This window comes from Nelumbo lutea, chromosome 3 (genome assembly GCF_056320005.1).
Source record: "Nelumbo lutea isolate HS-2025 chromosome 3, American lotus-T2T, whole genome shotgun sequence".
NCBI classification, from domain to species: domain Eukaryota; kingdom Viridiplantae; phylum Streptophyta; class Magnoliopsida; order Proteales; family Nelumbonaceae; genus Nelumbo; species Nelumbo lutea.
Genome location: NC_142686.1, coordinates 37,002,718 through 37,016,243, shown reverse-complemented (window position 1 = coordinate 37,016,243; position 13,526 = coordinate 37,002,718). Strand labels below are relative to the sequence as shown.

The window sequence follows — 13,526 nt, the reverse complement described above, 5'->3', positions numbered from 1 at the left end:
ATGGATTGCTTTAAAATACAGACTTGTTCTAAAGCTCAATTTGGACACAAAATATAAAAATAAAAAAGATAGAAATGACATTCTTCAATCAAGGTTCAAAAAAACAGGATATGGTATCACATTGATTTTTAATGAGAGGATCAACCTATGGGCCTATGGCATATCACATTTTTGATAAACCATCACTGGGTGTTTCTGTAATGGTTTTTCGTTTTGGGTATATATATTACTGAAACCAAAAGAATCAAACAAAGGGGCCCCAGCAAATCCTGAGATACAAGATCAACAACCCAATCAGGGCAATTAAATAAAAATAAATTAGAATCGTATCTGGATTTAATCCTCACAACACTTCCAACCATGCATTGGGAACATCTTCACATAATTTTTATCAGGGATTCAGATCTACTGTCCACAAATTGTTCTAACATCACTTCCCACGAAATATTATAGCTGTGCATTGGGAATATCTCCCTTATCATTCATGGAAGATGTTCCCAATACACGACTATAGTGTTTTGTGGATAAAGTTGTGAAAACAGTTTGTGGGTAGATTTCGGATCTCCTACTTACAAGAACTCTGTCCATGCCTACCCATAATACACTAGTCCCCGTGAATTGGAAACATCTTCCCTTACATAATACTATGCAGGGGATGAGATATTCTCCATATGTGACTGAAATAAATGTGAACAGAATTCTCGTGAACAAGAGATCCGAACTCGAGTGGGTAACGGATTCAGAGTGTCCTATTAGACAGTGATGAAACTTCCCATGTTATAACATGCACTAGTCAAATTACTATTACTATTATTATTATTATTATTATTATTATTATTATTATTATTGCAAATAGATTGTAAGCCGATTTTTTCAGTCGTATTAAGGGTATAAATTTTACTAAGATATGTCATATGTTTTCCAGCTACCCTAATCAATGTTATGCTCCATGCTACTTTTCCATTTCCCAATATAATTCAATGTTATTGTGCCGTATGGTATGAAATGTATCTAATTATCTGAATTACATACAAAAATATAAGAGCTAGAATCTTGGTTCTGGCATTACTCTGGATATGGTTTACTAACCATTCATCCCCTCAAATATTTCCTGTATGCTGGAGTAGACAGTTGTATCGTAAGTAGTAAGTACTATGCTGCTTATATAGCATAAGTCTCTAACCATCTCCGGCATGGATTAATTTCCCATACAACTTTATTGTCCCTTCTCTTCACATATAGCTAGCATTCAAAATCTGTGTTTCTTTGTTATAAAACCAAACTGCATCCTTAGTCCCTCCATTGCAGCCCCTTGAAACCCAGATAACACCATAGGTATGAACCCAGATAACCCAGCAGATTTTTAGATTTCAGTTGGTAGCCCTACTGAAATCTAAAATTCTCTAAGCCTTATCAGCTACATCAGGAATCAATCCTGTTCCAACATTCAGCTATGCTCAGTGCCATGTCAGCCAAGACCTCCAGTGATAACTAAAATAGCTACTCATCTAATGAGCTTATACTTGGCAGTTTTCGCTCATTCTATTTGTCATCTTACATTCATGGAAAAACACTTAATTCCAAACACTTACTCCCCACATTAATGTACAACCATTTGTTACATCTTTACAAGGTTAAAGGGAAAAAAATGGTGCCATATCATAGTTTGTCTGCATTTTGCTATCCATGTAAGTATAATGTCAAAAATAAATGTCTGGAGTCATGGACTGTACATCGAATTAAATTTCATGAAATATGATATTCAATAAGGTTTTTAAAACCAAACCGGTCAATGAACTGTTAAAGGGTCCGGTTCCTGGGTCAAATGGTTCAACCGTTCGAACTGAACGGATGGCCCATTCTGACAAAAAAATTAAAAAAAAAATTTAAAGAACAGCCAAAAACTGTTGCATGATTCAAACGGTTCGACCGCCCAAGTCAGCAATTTGCTGACCAAATCAATGGTTTTTTGGCCAAATGACGGTTCTGGGGTAAAACGGAACCAATCAGGTAACCGGTTCCTGATTTTTCCGATCTGACCATCCGGTCCGGTCTGGTTTTGAAAACCATGATATTCAATCTTAATTTATGTGTTCTGTTGAGATTAGAAATTGATCAAGGGCAACAAATCTGAGTAACCAAATAATGTAAATAACCAAATTAGAAATTGATCATGATAAAATTAGTAATTTTATTAATAAATGATAAAGGAAATAATGTAAATAAATCCCTTTGACATGAACAATAGGTCAAAAGATGGAATACTGAGACGATATGAATCCACTCCTCAGTGTGATTGGGTGGAAAACAAGAAGAAATTAAAAAAGAGAAGGGAGAGAGCAAGGGTATTTTGGTTCAGATGGTCGGAGGATGAGATCGACTCTTTAAATAGTAGCTGCCACAATAATGTAAGCATTAAGTGGTAGCAATGTAGGTGATGAGATCGGAGGGTAAGAACCCTGGTTGCTGAGAAGTGAGTTGAAGGTAGTGTTTTAAAATTAAGGTGTACCTAGGCACATAGTCAGGGCAACATTTTAGGCATGGGTAACATCACTTTTAAAATGTGCGCTCCTTTTGTAAGTTTCATTTTTTAGTTACTTTTTTATAATATTTTAATGTGTTCTACACATAAGTAATGGATGGCAAATAAAGTTCTAATAACCCTAAAAGATAACAAGTTGTGACTAAAATCACCGTAAAGGTCTCAACCTCTTAGAAATACAAGACATCTAACATCACATCAACTACTTGAATGATGCAACTAGGAGATGGACAACAAACATGTTGAGAATTCCAGTCTTAAAGTGTTCGATGCTTTAAAAACTTTGGTACATTCCACATCTGTAACAACTATATAAAATTTTCTTTATTTCTTTGTTGATCTCTCTCTCTCTTCTTATTCTTTTTCTTGGCTCCACTCCTACTTCCCATCCGTCTATATGATTATGATTTACTATGAAACTTTAAATTGATTTTGACCTTCTTAATGCTTTCATGGAATTGGAATTAAAGCTTGAAGACCCATGATGGCAGTAATTAAGCAAAAAGCAGCATTTTGACTCCTGCTCTCATGCAGAACACCTGATAGAATAAAACTTGAATCCTATTTGGGTTAAATTTCATAGTCGGATGAGATACCGTGCATAGCTGGTTACTTGGTTAGCTGTGATCTTTGAAACTTTGGAGGTTCTTGGATTTCTTACCGCTACCAACTCCTGAAATTCAACTGGCTCTTTTAATACTGTGTCTTTGTTGCTGCAACTATTATATTCTTTTCTCTGTGCCTTAGCAAAGAGGATGGTTCTTCAATAAAATCTGTAAATTCTTTGTTTAGTTATGGTAAGCAAGATGTTTGCACTTATGCTTTGTTCAGTCATTTGTTTTTTTTTTTTTTTTTGGATTAGTGCAATTTGTCTTACTTGTTTAAGGTTCTTTCATTCTTCTACTCATGATAGAATTTTCTTTTTAGTTTTTAGGCTTTCCAAGTAAACATATTGATCTAAACTGGGATTCTTTTTTGGACAAAAAGTGGAGAAATTTAAACCATGTTATAAAATTAATTTGCAAAACAGGTATAAGCCTTCCAGAAAACATTGTTTTAAGTTCAGAGCTTGCTGGAACTGGGTCTCCTGATGCTGTCTACTTATTAACAGGTTTGATTGAACCCTTTGCTGATATTCTTTTTTAATTCATTCTTTCATTTGCTCCTTAATATTTCTAAATTTTTTTGATAAGCAAGTATAATTGTATTTCATTCACTCTTTAATATTTCTAATTGTTGTCTATGTTTTCCATTGGCAGAATTTCGAGTGAGATCAAAAGTTGGAGGAATTGCCCAGAACATAGCGTCTTTGAGTTCCTTGCTTTGCCAGACCATCAGCCAAACTGTTTGCAAACCTCCTAATCCATCTTATTTGGATCATCATATCTTTACATATCTGCTTGAATCTCCTGAATTCATTCCTTAACTTTTGGATCACCTTAAATAATCAGCTTAGTAATCCCCATTTCTTTAGCTTTCTCTACTCCATAGACTGCTGCCAATAATTCTGATCTCACCTTAAATAATCAGCTTAGTAATCTCCTTTTTATATTTATGCTGGTGGGTCATCCTGTTGTGCTCCTATTCGATCAATACCAAACAAAAGTACATCTTACTGCCAAGATTTGGGCAACTTTGACAGTTTCCTTTCTTTAGGGTTGAGTTTGAGGGATTGGAGAATTTGCGAAAGCCTGATACCCCTGCTGTATATGTTTTCAATCACCAGAGATTTCTAGATATTTTATTACCCTTCTGATTCTTGGGAGAAGCTTCACGTTTATCAGCAAGACTGGGATGTTTGCCTTCCTGTTGTTGGTGGATAATGTTCCTTATGGGTACTATTCCTTTGAAGCAAATGGATAGAAGAAGTCAATTGGTATATATTCTTTTCATTTTCATCTTTCTTTATGTTGATTTGGTGAGAATGATTGTATTGTCTATGGAAATATAAAGGGAAGAGGTATTGGCATTTTATTGGCTTCTTAAGTATAGGACTGTGTAAAGTGTTGCATTGATCTGGTAAGAAAAGGGGCATCTGTCCTTCCCTGAGGGAACTCAGAGTAAAGATGGGAAGATGGGTGAATTTAAGGTTAGCCATATATACAAAGCTTCTATTTCAATTTCATCCTGTTCATATGTTTTGCATCTGTCTATTTCATGTCTAGAAATTATTCTATAGCTCTGACAATCCACAGGTCAGTCTGTTTAGGCATTGCTTCTTGTGCTTGTTGCAATTGGTGAATCCCTCTTCCCTTTAGCTTGTTCCTTGAATCTCAATTGTAGTTACCATTTTTAATTTTCTTCTTTTATTCCCCCATCATACTTTGTGTGAGATTTACTGTTGTTACAATTTATGACTTTCTTTCAGCAACCTCAAGTTCAAGTAGAATACTAACTGTAATTCCACCCAACCTGCTAGAGTAATGATATCACTATTTATCTTTTTCAAGAAACTTTTTTCCTGCATTAAAAGAAGATGGCTGAAGTTAGATGTTAAAGTTTATATCCTAATTATCCATTGATCATGGACTGGTTTCACTGGAGTCCATATTAACTATTACAGGGGTCAATGAACTTCAACCTTTGAAAGTAATAGGCGTGTTTGTTGTAATTTGGAAATTACATACTTCAGAAGTGTGCAATCTCATGATAATGCTGCCTAAAAGTTTAGGGGCACAGACAAGATTGGACACATCTATCTGATTAGTGATTACTATATCTAATCCTGAATACTTGAACTGCTGAGTGCTGACAACTGAACCTTAAAAGGGGAAATCAAGGTCCCCATCCAGACCAAACGGAAATCAGTTCAGTTTTTAAGATCGATCCAATTCATGTATAGATCCCAGGATGAAACACTAAGGCTGTGTTTAGTTTGAAGGAAAAAGTAAGGAAAGGAAGGGAAAGGTAGGAAAACCTTTACAACCTTGTATAGGTTTTCCTACCTTTCCCTTCCTTTCCCTACTTTTTCCTTCAAACAAACATAATGTAAGCTATACATATCCAACATACTTTTATGTTATGCAAGTCCAAGACAGTACCCAAACATGCTCAACAATTAATTTGTTTGAAAACCTAGTGCATAATTACATTTTCCCTCTCTTTCTTGATAGTATATTATAAACAACAGTTTATCTCATCCAATATTTTTATTTACATGTCAACCTGTGCTTGTAAAATCTTAAAATGCCCCTCATAATTTTTAGTAATTACCCAGCTAATCTGAATTATCACATGAAAAAGAAATTCTGTTCAATGAAAATTTGATATTACTTTTTACCTATTGATCTTATGAAAATTTTCAAATTTCTCAAATTACTCCCCCCATTAACTTACTGGAATTTTAATAATGGTCTTGGATGCTGGCTCTGTCCAAAGTATGGCAGCTTTTCCATCAGCTTTTATATCTTCTCTGGTTCTTCCTTCTTGTTGTCTTTCATGGTTAAATGTTTGGAAGAGTCGTCTCATATTCTTCATCTACTATTCTTTTTTTTTTTCTTTTGGAACTTTTAGGTTTCTATAGCTTTGTAATTTTCAAATAACAAAGATCTGGTATTTCAAAAAGGTGACCAATGTTGTGACTGCTATTGTTTTTTAAAACCAAAATTATCCTGCCAGAAAAAAAAAAAACACAATACATTTTTGCTAATGTGGCAGTTGTTTTTGATTTAAAAAAAAAAAAAAAGAAAAAACAAAACCATTCACATTGGCGAATACCCCCTAAAACGTTACAGTCAAAACAGTTATCAAATGTGAGTTATTTATCTGATAACCCAGAGCCAATTGATGGTTGGCCCCTGGTAGTTTTTGGTCGACCATCTATATTGTGCTCATACTTAAGTTGGTCATGCTTTACTTGTAAACTCCGAGCTCTGGGTTAAGAAACATTAAACACTGCATTGATCTCTTAATAAGGTTGTCAAATATTATGAATCAAAAGAGTGTACTTTTTCTACAGCTCCAATCCACAAAAATTTCTCCAAAGGTTTGGAGATACTGGAATGGAGTTGTCGAAAGGCAAGTGTTTCTTTTTGAAATTGAGCATTGGCAATAATCAAGACCCTTCTGATACCCAAATAGTTTAGTGGCTCTTCCAAGCTTCTATACAGGTGCAATGTTTCTGTAAGGATATATAAGATTATTCTCTTTTTCAATCAGCTTTTGTTTTGAGAAGACAAAATGACTGATAATGTTGTTTTTTTATGTCCCACACGCACAAACACACACTATCAAGCTGGAAAAGAGGGGATTTTGGTAGCTTTATGTCTTGGGGTGTGGACAATGAAAGCATATACACTGAGTGGAAATTCTTTAATTGATAGACTCTCATTCTTTTCTTTTCTTTTTTTTTTCATTTGTGCTCAGTTGAGCACTTTTAGGGGTCACTCTGCAAGTTGAAGGTGTTTAAATGCACGGAGATATATTAGTCATATTTTGTATATTAGAATATGCCAGACTGAATGAGGAAAAATTATCGAGATATGTGCTCTGCACATACTCCATCTCTTATTTGTGCATAATGTGTTTCTCTTTTAATTTGACAATAGCAACAATTGAAGAAGTTAAATACCTGTAAACTATCGTATCCTCATCTTTGATAGAGGATTCCTTCTTGGCAGGAATATAAGAAGAGGGGTGGAGTGGAGGCCTGGGATATCCAATTCTTCATTATGGGGAACACCCTCTATTAGTTTCATATTACTTTCTTTGCTTGAAGATTTATACATTAATTTTCTACTCTTAGTTAGTTATCCAACCAAGGTGAAATAAATGGGTAGAATGTGAGGATGTGAAGAGGTAAGAGATGGGAAAGAAAACCTTATAAACAATTCTATTCAATGTTCTATTTATATACTTTGATGTCATCCGGCAATTACATGTGCAAGGAATACCCCACCTTAATGAGAGTACACGTGGAAAGTCTGTTTCTGGCAGACCTCCCCATTTTTATATTAATAAACAAGAATAGTAGTCACTAATTAAAGGGCAAAAAGTATTAAGGAGAATAATCAATTATGTAACTGACTTAGATGGCCTAATCTTTCCCTTAGAAATCAGGACAGCAACTAATTACTTGATGCTGGGTTTTTATAGTTGCCTAAGTTATAAGCAAAAACTTCCCTATTAAAGTTGGAATTTCAGAAAGAGGGTTAAGAGATAGAGATCACTTGTTTAGAAATAAATGCTTGTAATTTGCTTCAATTAATATAACACATGCAGGATCTTTCTGTGATTTTTGGTTTTAGCATCATTCGAGTAGTATGGAGTGCAAATATTCCCATTAGCAAATCATTTGATCGACCCTCCTCCAAGTTGAAATGTTGTGGTGGTTGAGGCAACAGACAGACACCCACCAACTCCAAAAAGAATAATTTTTTTGCTTTAACAACTGTTTCTGAACTTCCTTCAGTGATAAGTCGGGCCACTTTAGGATGTATTTTCATCTTTGGCAAAGAAAAGTTGGATCTTTGTAAGAACCGCCCCTAGGCCATGAAGTATGCAAATACCATATCTGACATGGAATATATTGATCGATTCTGATACTCCTACTTAAATTCTCATTTGCTAGATTTCGTTCAGAGATGGAGACAATTTTTTTATTTCTTCAATTATTTCATTTTTGAAAAGAAGTGAGCATCATACATATACATCTCATCCATATATGTCTCATATAATGAAAAGTGGATACAAAAATTTGTTTAATGCAGTGTTATTCATTCACAGATTTATTCATATTATGTCCCGTAGAGATCACTTGTTTTTAATATTCATCCCACTGCAGATTTGCCATGACGGATGACTCATGGCCCATGACCCTTGTGTTGTCCTAAATTTATAGACAAATCAAATCAGACTAGGAATTAAAACATTGATACGATAGTACATATCAATATAATTGATATTATTTGTCTTCTTTTTTCATTTTTTTTAAGCATTAGAGGGATGGAAATTTTCTTAAAGGTTTAAAAATTTTAAATTATTTACTTATCGGTGTCTCTATGGCTCAATAGTTGCTTATTGCATGAATTTAGTTCCTTTCTTTATTATTTGTGATGAGGGTAATTTGGTCCTCCCAATTACATCACGACACGTAGCTTCCAAGTGATACCTCGGAGTTGAGTAAGCAAATCACAACGGCAGATCAGCTAGGAGCACCTCGTCCAAGGCCAACCTAAGGTACCTCGGCCTGGCTGACCTGAAAGTCCTTCAAACAAGGAGTGACCTCCCTCAAGGGCTGGCCGAGCCAAGACGGGTATGATCGACGACCTACAAATCGTGCTCACTAACTTGTTACATAGATCCGTTATTACACAGTCTTTCGGAGTATTAATGCTCGACCCTTAAGACGACCTACTTGTATATCGCGCATTAGGATCAATCGGACGGACCTCAGTCCTCTACGCAGATTAAATAACCAACGTATGTGCTCTCTCCCAACTTAACGGAAATGGTTCTTTGGGAATCTAGGACCCGTTACAGAAAGTCTCTAATCCCTCACACCTATATAAAAACACCACTCCCCTTAAAGAATGTATGCAATTAAGCTCTCACACTCTCTAATCTTTTTAGATTCTAAAGAACTCTTTGCTGACTTAAGCATCGAAATGCCCACCCTAGGTCAAAACAACTCGAGCACTCTAACACCTTTCTCTTGTAGGATTACATAGCTTGATCAGACCTAACTCAGTCAAACTTGGCTCGGCCACCAACAAAGGAAAACTTTCAACTCAGCATTCGAGTCACCTGCCAAATCGTGCACCATCAATTTGCACATCCAATCATACAAAAAGAAATACCAATCAGGTAATACATAACATAACAAGGTTTGCTTGTTCAATATAAAGCATCCTGTGGTTGTCTAATCTGATTTTATTCATAATTGCAAAACCCACAATGCCTCTACCACACATGGGGAACATCTCATGCTCTTACATGTTATTATGCATGAGGAGAAGTTCCAAACACAGGGAGGTAGTGTTTTGTGGGTAGGAGATCTAGAGTCATGGCAAATTGGCAAATCTTTCACTTATGTTAGTGATCTCTTTCACCAAAAAAAAAAAAGAGTCCAGATCTCTTGTCCATGAGAATTTTGCCTATGTTTACCCACAACACACTATCCTCGTGAATTAGGAACATCTCCCCCCCACATAATACTATGTAGGAGGATGAGATGTTCTCCATGAGTGGCTACGATGTTATGTGGGTAGACGTGAGTAGAGTTTGTGTGGGTAGGAAATTCAGACTCTATATTAGTTGTTTTATTAAAAAGATAAAAGAAAAATCATGGGCATGGATTTATTTAGGGTAAAATACAAAAGCCTCTATATTAGTTGTTTTATTAAAAAGATAAAAGAAAAATCATGGGCATGGATTTATTTAGGGTAAAATACAAAAGCCTCCCCTGAAATTTCTCGCAATCATAAAAGCCTCTCTTTTAGTTTCACTTTAACAAAAAGTTTCATATTTTTAAAAAATTGACAAAAACTTCCCTTTCGTCACTGACCGGATAGAAAGCATTTACATTTACGAAATTTTCCGTAGAAAATCATTTAAAAATATCGTAAAATACCATAGAGGAAGTTTCAATCTCCCCTGCCGTTTTCTTCCTCCTCTTTCAATCTCCCAACAATATACTCACATGGAATATGTGGGGATCGGTTAAAATGGATAGAAATCAAACCCTGTGTCTTCCAATCTCTAGGATTTCAGAATTTTGCAGGTGCTGGGCGCTTTTCTTGCTTGGTTGCTACCTTCATTCTCTAAAAAAATTCTCTTTATTTTCTCCCTTGTTTCTGTTGAAATGGTGCTCAGACTGAGATGTTTGATTGCAATCAATCAATATTTCTTACTCGATTCTCCATATTTGAGCTCGGAATTTCTTGGAACTGTGTTTCTGGCATCTTGGCTCTGATTTGGATTTGTTTCTGACAGTTTCTTTGGGAAGTTATTTTTCTTTTCATCTTCTCCCTACTGAAATGGTGGTTTTGGGAGTGAATTTCGTCACGGTTTATGAGTTCTTATGCGAGTGACAGAAATTCTCGCACAAGGGTGTAGATCGCGATAGGATGCTGACTCGTTTGAAGAAAAAATAAGGCAAAGATGATATTTTTCCTTTAATAGAAATGTGGGTTTTCCATCTGGGTTTGGATTAAGAGCTCTTTTATGGTGCTTGTTCACTTTTTGATGATGTTATGGTTGTTCTATGGATCTAATTTCAGATGACATGACTCCTTTACTTGGTTTTGGTCGTTTTTTCATGTCAGTTCTGATTCTGAGAAAAGTGTGAGTGTATCTCAACGCTAAAAACAGAGCATGGAAAGGAATTTAATTTTCTGGGGAGTTGGTTTAGTAGCCCTAGCATGGATGGATGGGTCCGCTGCTACTCTTTCTCCGTCTGGTGTAAACTACGAAGGTCTATAGATCTTGGCTTATTTTTAGTTTTTTTTTTTTTTTTTACTTTTTAATTCCTCTTAGCAAATTGCTCTTCCCTGCTATTGAAGAGAATAGCTATTAAGAATAATAATGAATTAAAGAAATGGAGTAACAGGAGCCAACTGGATGAGTCAATAGAGTTTGAACTATGGGAGATTGAAAGAGGAAAAAAACGGCAAAGAGTATGAAGAAAACGATAAATGGATAAAATGGGTATTTGGAAAATTTTGATGCATCAGATTAATGTTTTTCATCCAGGCCAGTGATTGAAGGTAGGTATTTGTTGATTTTTCAAAAGTTATGGAAGATTTTTATTAAGGTTGTGTTTGGTTGCGATGCAAATTCAAATATCTACTCTGCATGCATAGTTATCTTTTTTTAATTTATGAATGCTAATATTGTTCACATTTTTAAACGGGTTTTGTATTATCTTATTTGTTTGAAATCAGTGCAAAGCATAAGCCCTATCGTTAAATGATTCAACTACCTTATATTCCAATGCCTTAATTTTGATAAAAAAGCAAAATTATCAAAAAAATATAAAATTATATTCAAAAATTAAATACAATAAAATACATTTTTTATTTCTCAATTATTACATTTTTACATATGAAACAAATATAAACTATGATACATAAATACCCCGATTCAATGTTTGTATAACAAACAAACAGAGCTTAAAGAAAAGCTAAAAGGAAGATTTTTATCGTTGTCAGAAACTTGGTAGGAGGTTTTTATATTTAACCCTATTTTTTAAATAGCAAAATAAGGTTAAAGAAAATCATGCAAAAAGAGTAATTGGACGATCCAGATTCTAGAAGAACCAGAGTGAGAATGGGACTTTAGAATGCCACATTGTTGGTGTGGGTCCCGTAAACTCCTTTTTATCAGTTATGGTCCAAGTTGAGTTTGGACGCCTCGTAAAATGAACTGAGGTTAAAGTTCCCAACTCCCACACTCTGAAATCGGATTTAATCCGACCAAAATCCATCCGAACAGTCATATCTCTCTATAAAATAAAGCACAAAAGTATAGAGATATTCTCCGTGCAAGGCGAGCCTTGAAGCCCAAACCCATGTTCCCGTCTTCCCTTGTTTTTACTCTTTTATGACTGAAGGGAATCAAATGCCACGTTTTGGGATAAATTGCTTTAAAACCTCCTCATAATTTTTGAAATTTTCCTTAAAATTTAATAATTGCATTCACTTTTGGCCACTTTTGGCCAAAATGTTTATATAAATTATTATTTCAAACCCTTCCGATCTCTTCTTTGAAATTGCTGTATTTCTCAAATTTATCATTTATGTCATTTGTTAAAGGTAAAGATATAATTCTATATTTTCTTTATTTTTTGTTGTTATTTATAAATTTGTATTATTTTTTATTTTTATTTTTTTGCTGTTGTTCATAAATTTCTATTGTTTTTTAGTAACCAGACTTAATAATAATTGTATTTTGGACATATAAAATTCTAAATTTTTAATACTTGCATCTGTAGTAAAAAGTTGAAAGGAGGTGATTGTAATTATCAAATTTAAAAAGAGTTTTCAGGAAAGAAAATTCAGAAACTCACCCTAGAGAGAGTTGAGGCTCTTTACCGAAACGGGTGATTGGGTGGTGATTTTGCATTGAAAGTTAAAACACAGCCTTCCCTTTTCTGAATTTCGATAAAGCCGGTTCCAGTGGTCTTCAACTTAAATTCAAAGCTGCTTTGCTTTTTGTTAGGTGTAACATCCACATCCAATTGAACCCAACGTCACGGCGTCCTTTGGACATTGGATTTGTGAGATTGGGGTAGGGGTGCGTTTATCAAAGAGATTGCACCCACTCTGCTCTGAAATCTGAATTCAATATCACTCCACTCTAATAAATAAATTCTTTTAAGTTGAGTTAGGTAGCAGCTCCCAATCAATCACACTCTGTGTTGTGGGTGTTGTGGAGGTGGTGCCATGCATGTCTGATGTCTTGTAGTTGGATGAGCTTGTGTTGTGTTTGTGTAATTTATGTAGTGTGGGTTGTTGTTTCATGTTTGACTTTTATTAATATATACAGACACAGGTTAGCAGACTTAATTAGCATGCATGTTTATGTTGTAAAAACTGATCAAAGCGTGGCCATGGGATGTGTCGTGTGTGTGGGAGTGGAGTCGGACTTGGGGAGCTCCTGAGTTTGAAATAGTGTAAAATATCAATTTAGATCAACCCAATTTGCACCCTTACTTGTTGCTTCAAATTCAAAGTTATTTAGTGACGAAATACCTGTTTATAAGGACTTCAGCATTGATTGAGCTATATTGATTGAACCACTTAAAAAAATAAAAAATAACTTCACCAAAAGTAGATTTCTCACCTCAAAGAAGCGTATATTTTCATTTTTAAGTTTTTCACCAAACATGAGTTCATGTAGGGCCTATTTTGCAATGCCAGATAAGCCCCCCAGTGTGTGAAAACCCTCCCAAGCAGGCACCAATTAAGTCCCCAAAATCCCGTTGTCCATGGCTTTTGGCCTTTCATCAAACTCCTACTTTGGACTAGGAACGTAGGACGGAGTA

The 13,526-nt window shown here is 35.0% G+C and overlaps 1 long non-coding RNA gene across 2 annotated transcripts; it reads left to right on the top strand.

Moving 5' to 3' along the window:
• Positions 1-2,898: 2,898 nt before the first annotated feature.
• Positions 2,899-8,111, top strand: LOC148864269 (uncharacterized). Of its 2 annotated transcripts, XR_016110482.1 has the most exons (4): positions 2,918-3,339; positions 3,573-3,653; positions 3,802-4,418; positions 7,162-8,111. It is a non-coding gene; the product is annotated as an uncharacterized LOC148864269 (long non-coding RNA). The 2 variants fall into 2 exon arrangements; XR_016110481.1 differs by lacking the exon at positions 7,162-8,111 and having other exon boundaries at positions 2,899-3,339; positions 3,802-4,509.
• Positions 8,112-13,526: the final 5,415 nt, after the last annotated feature.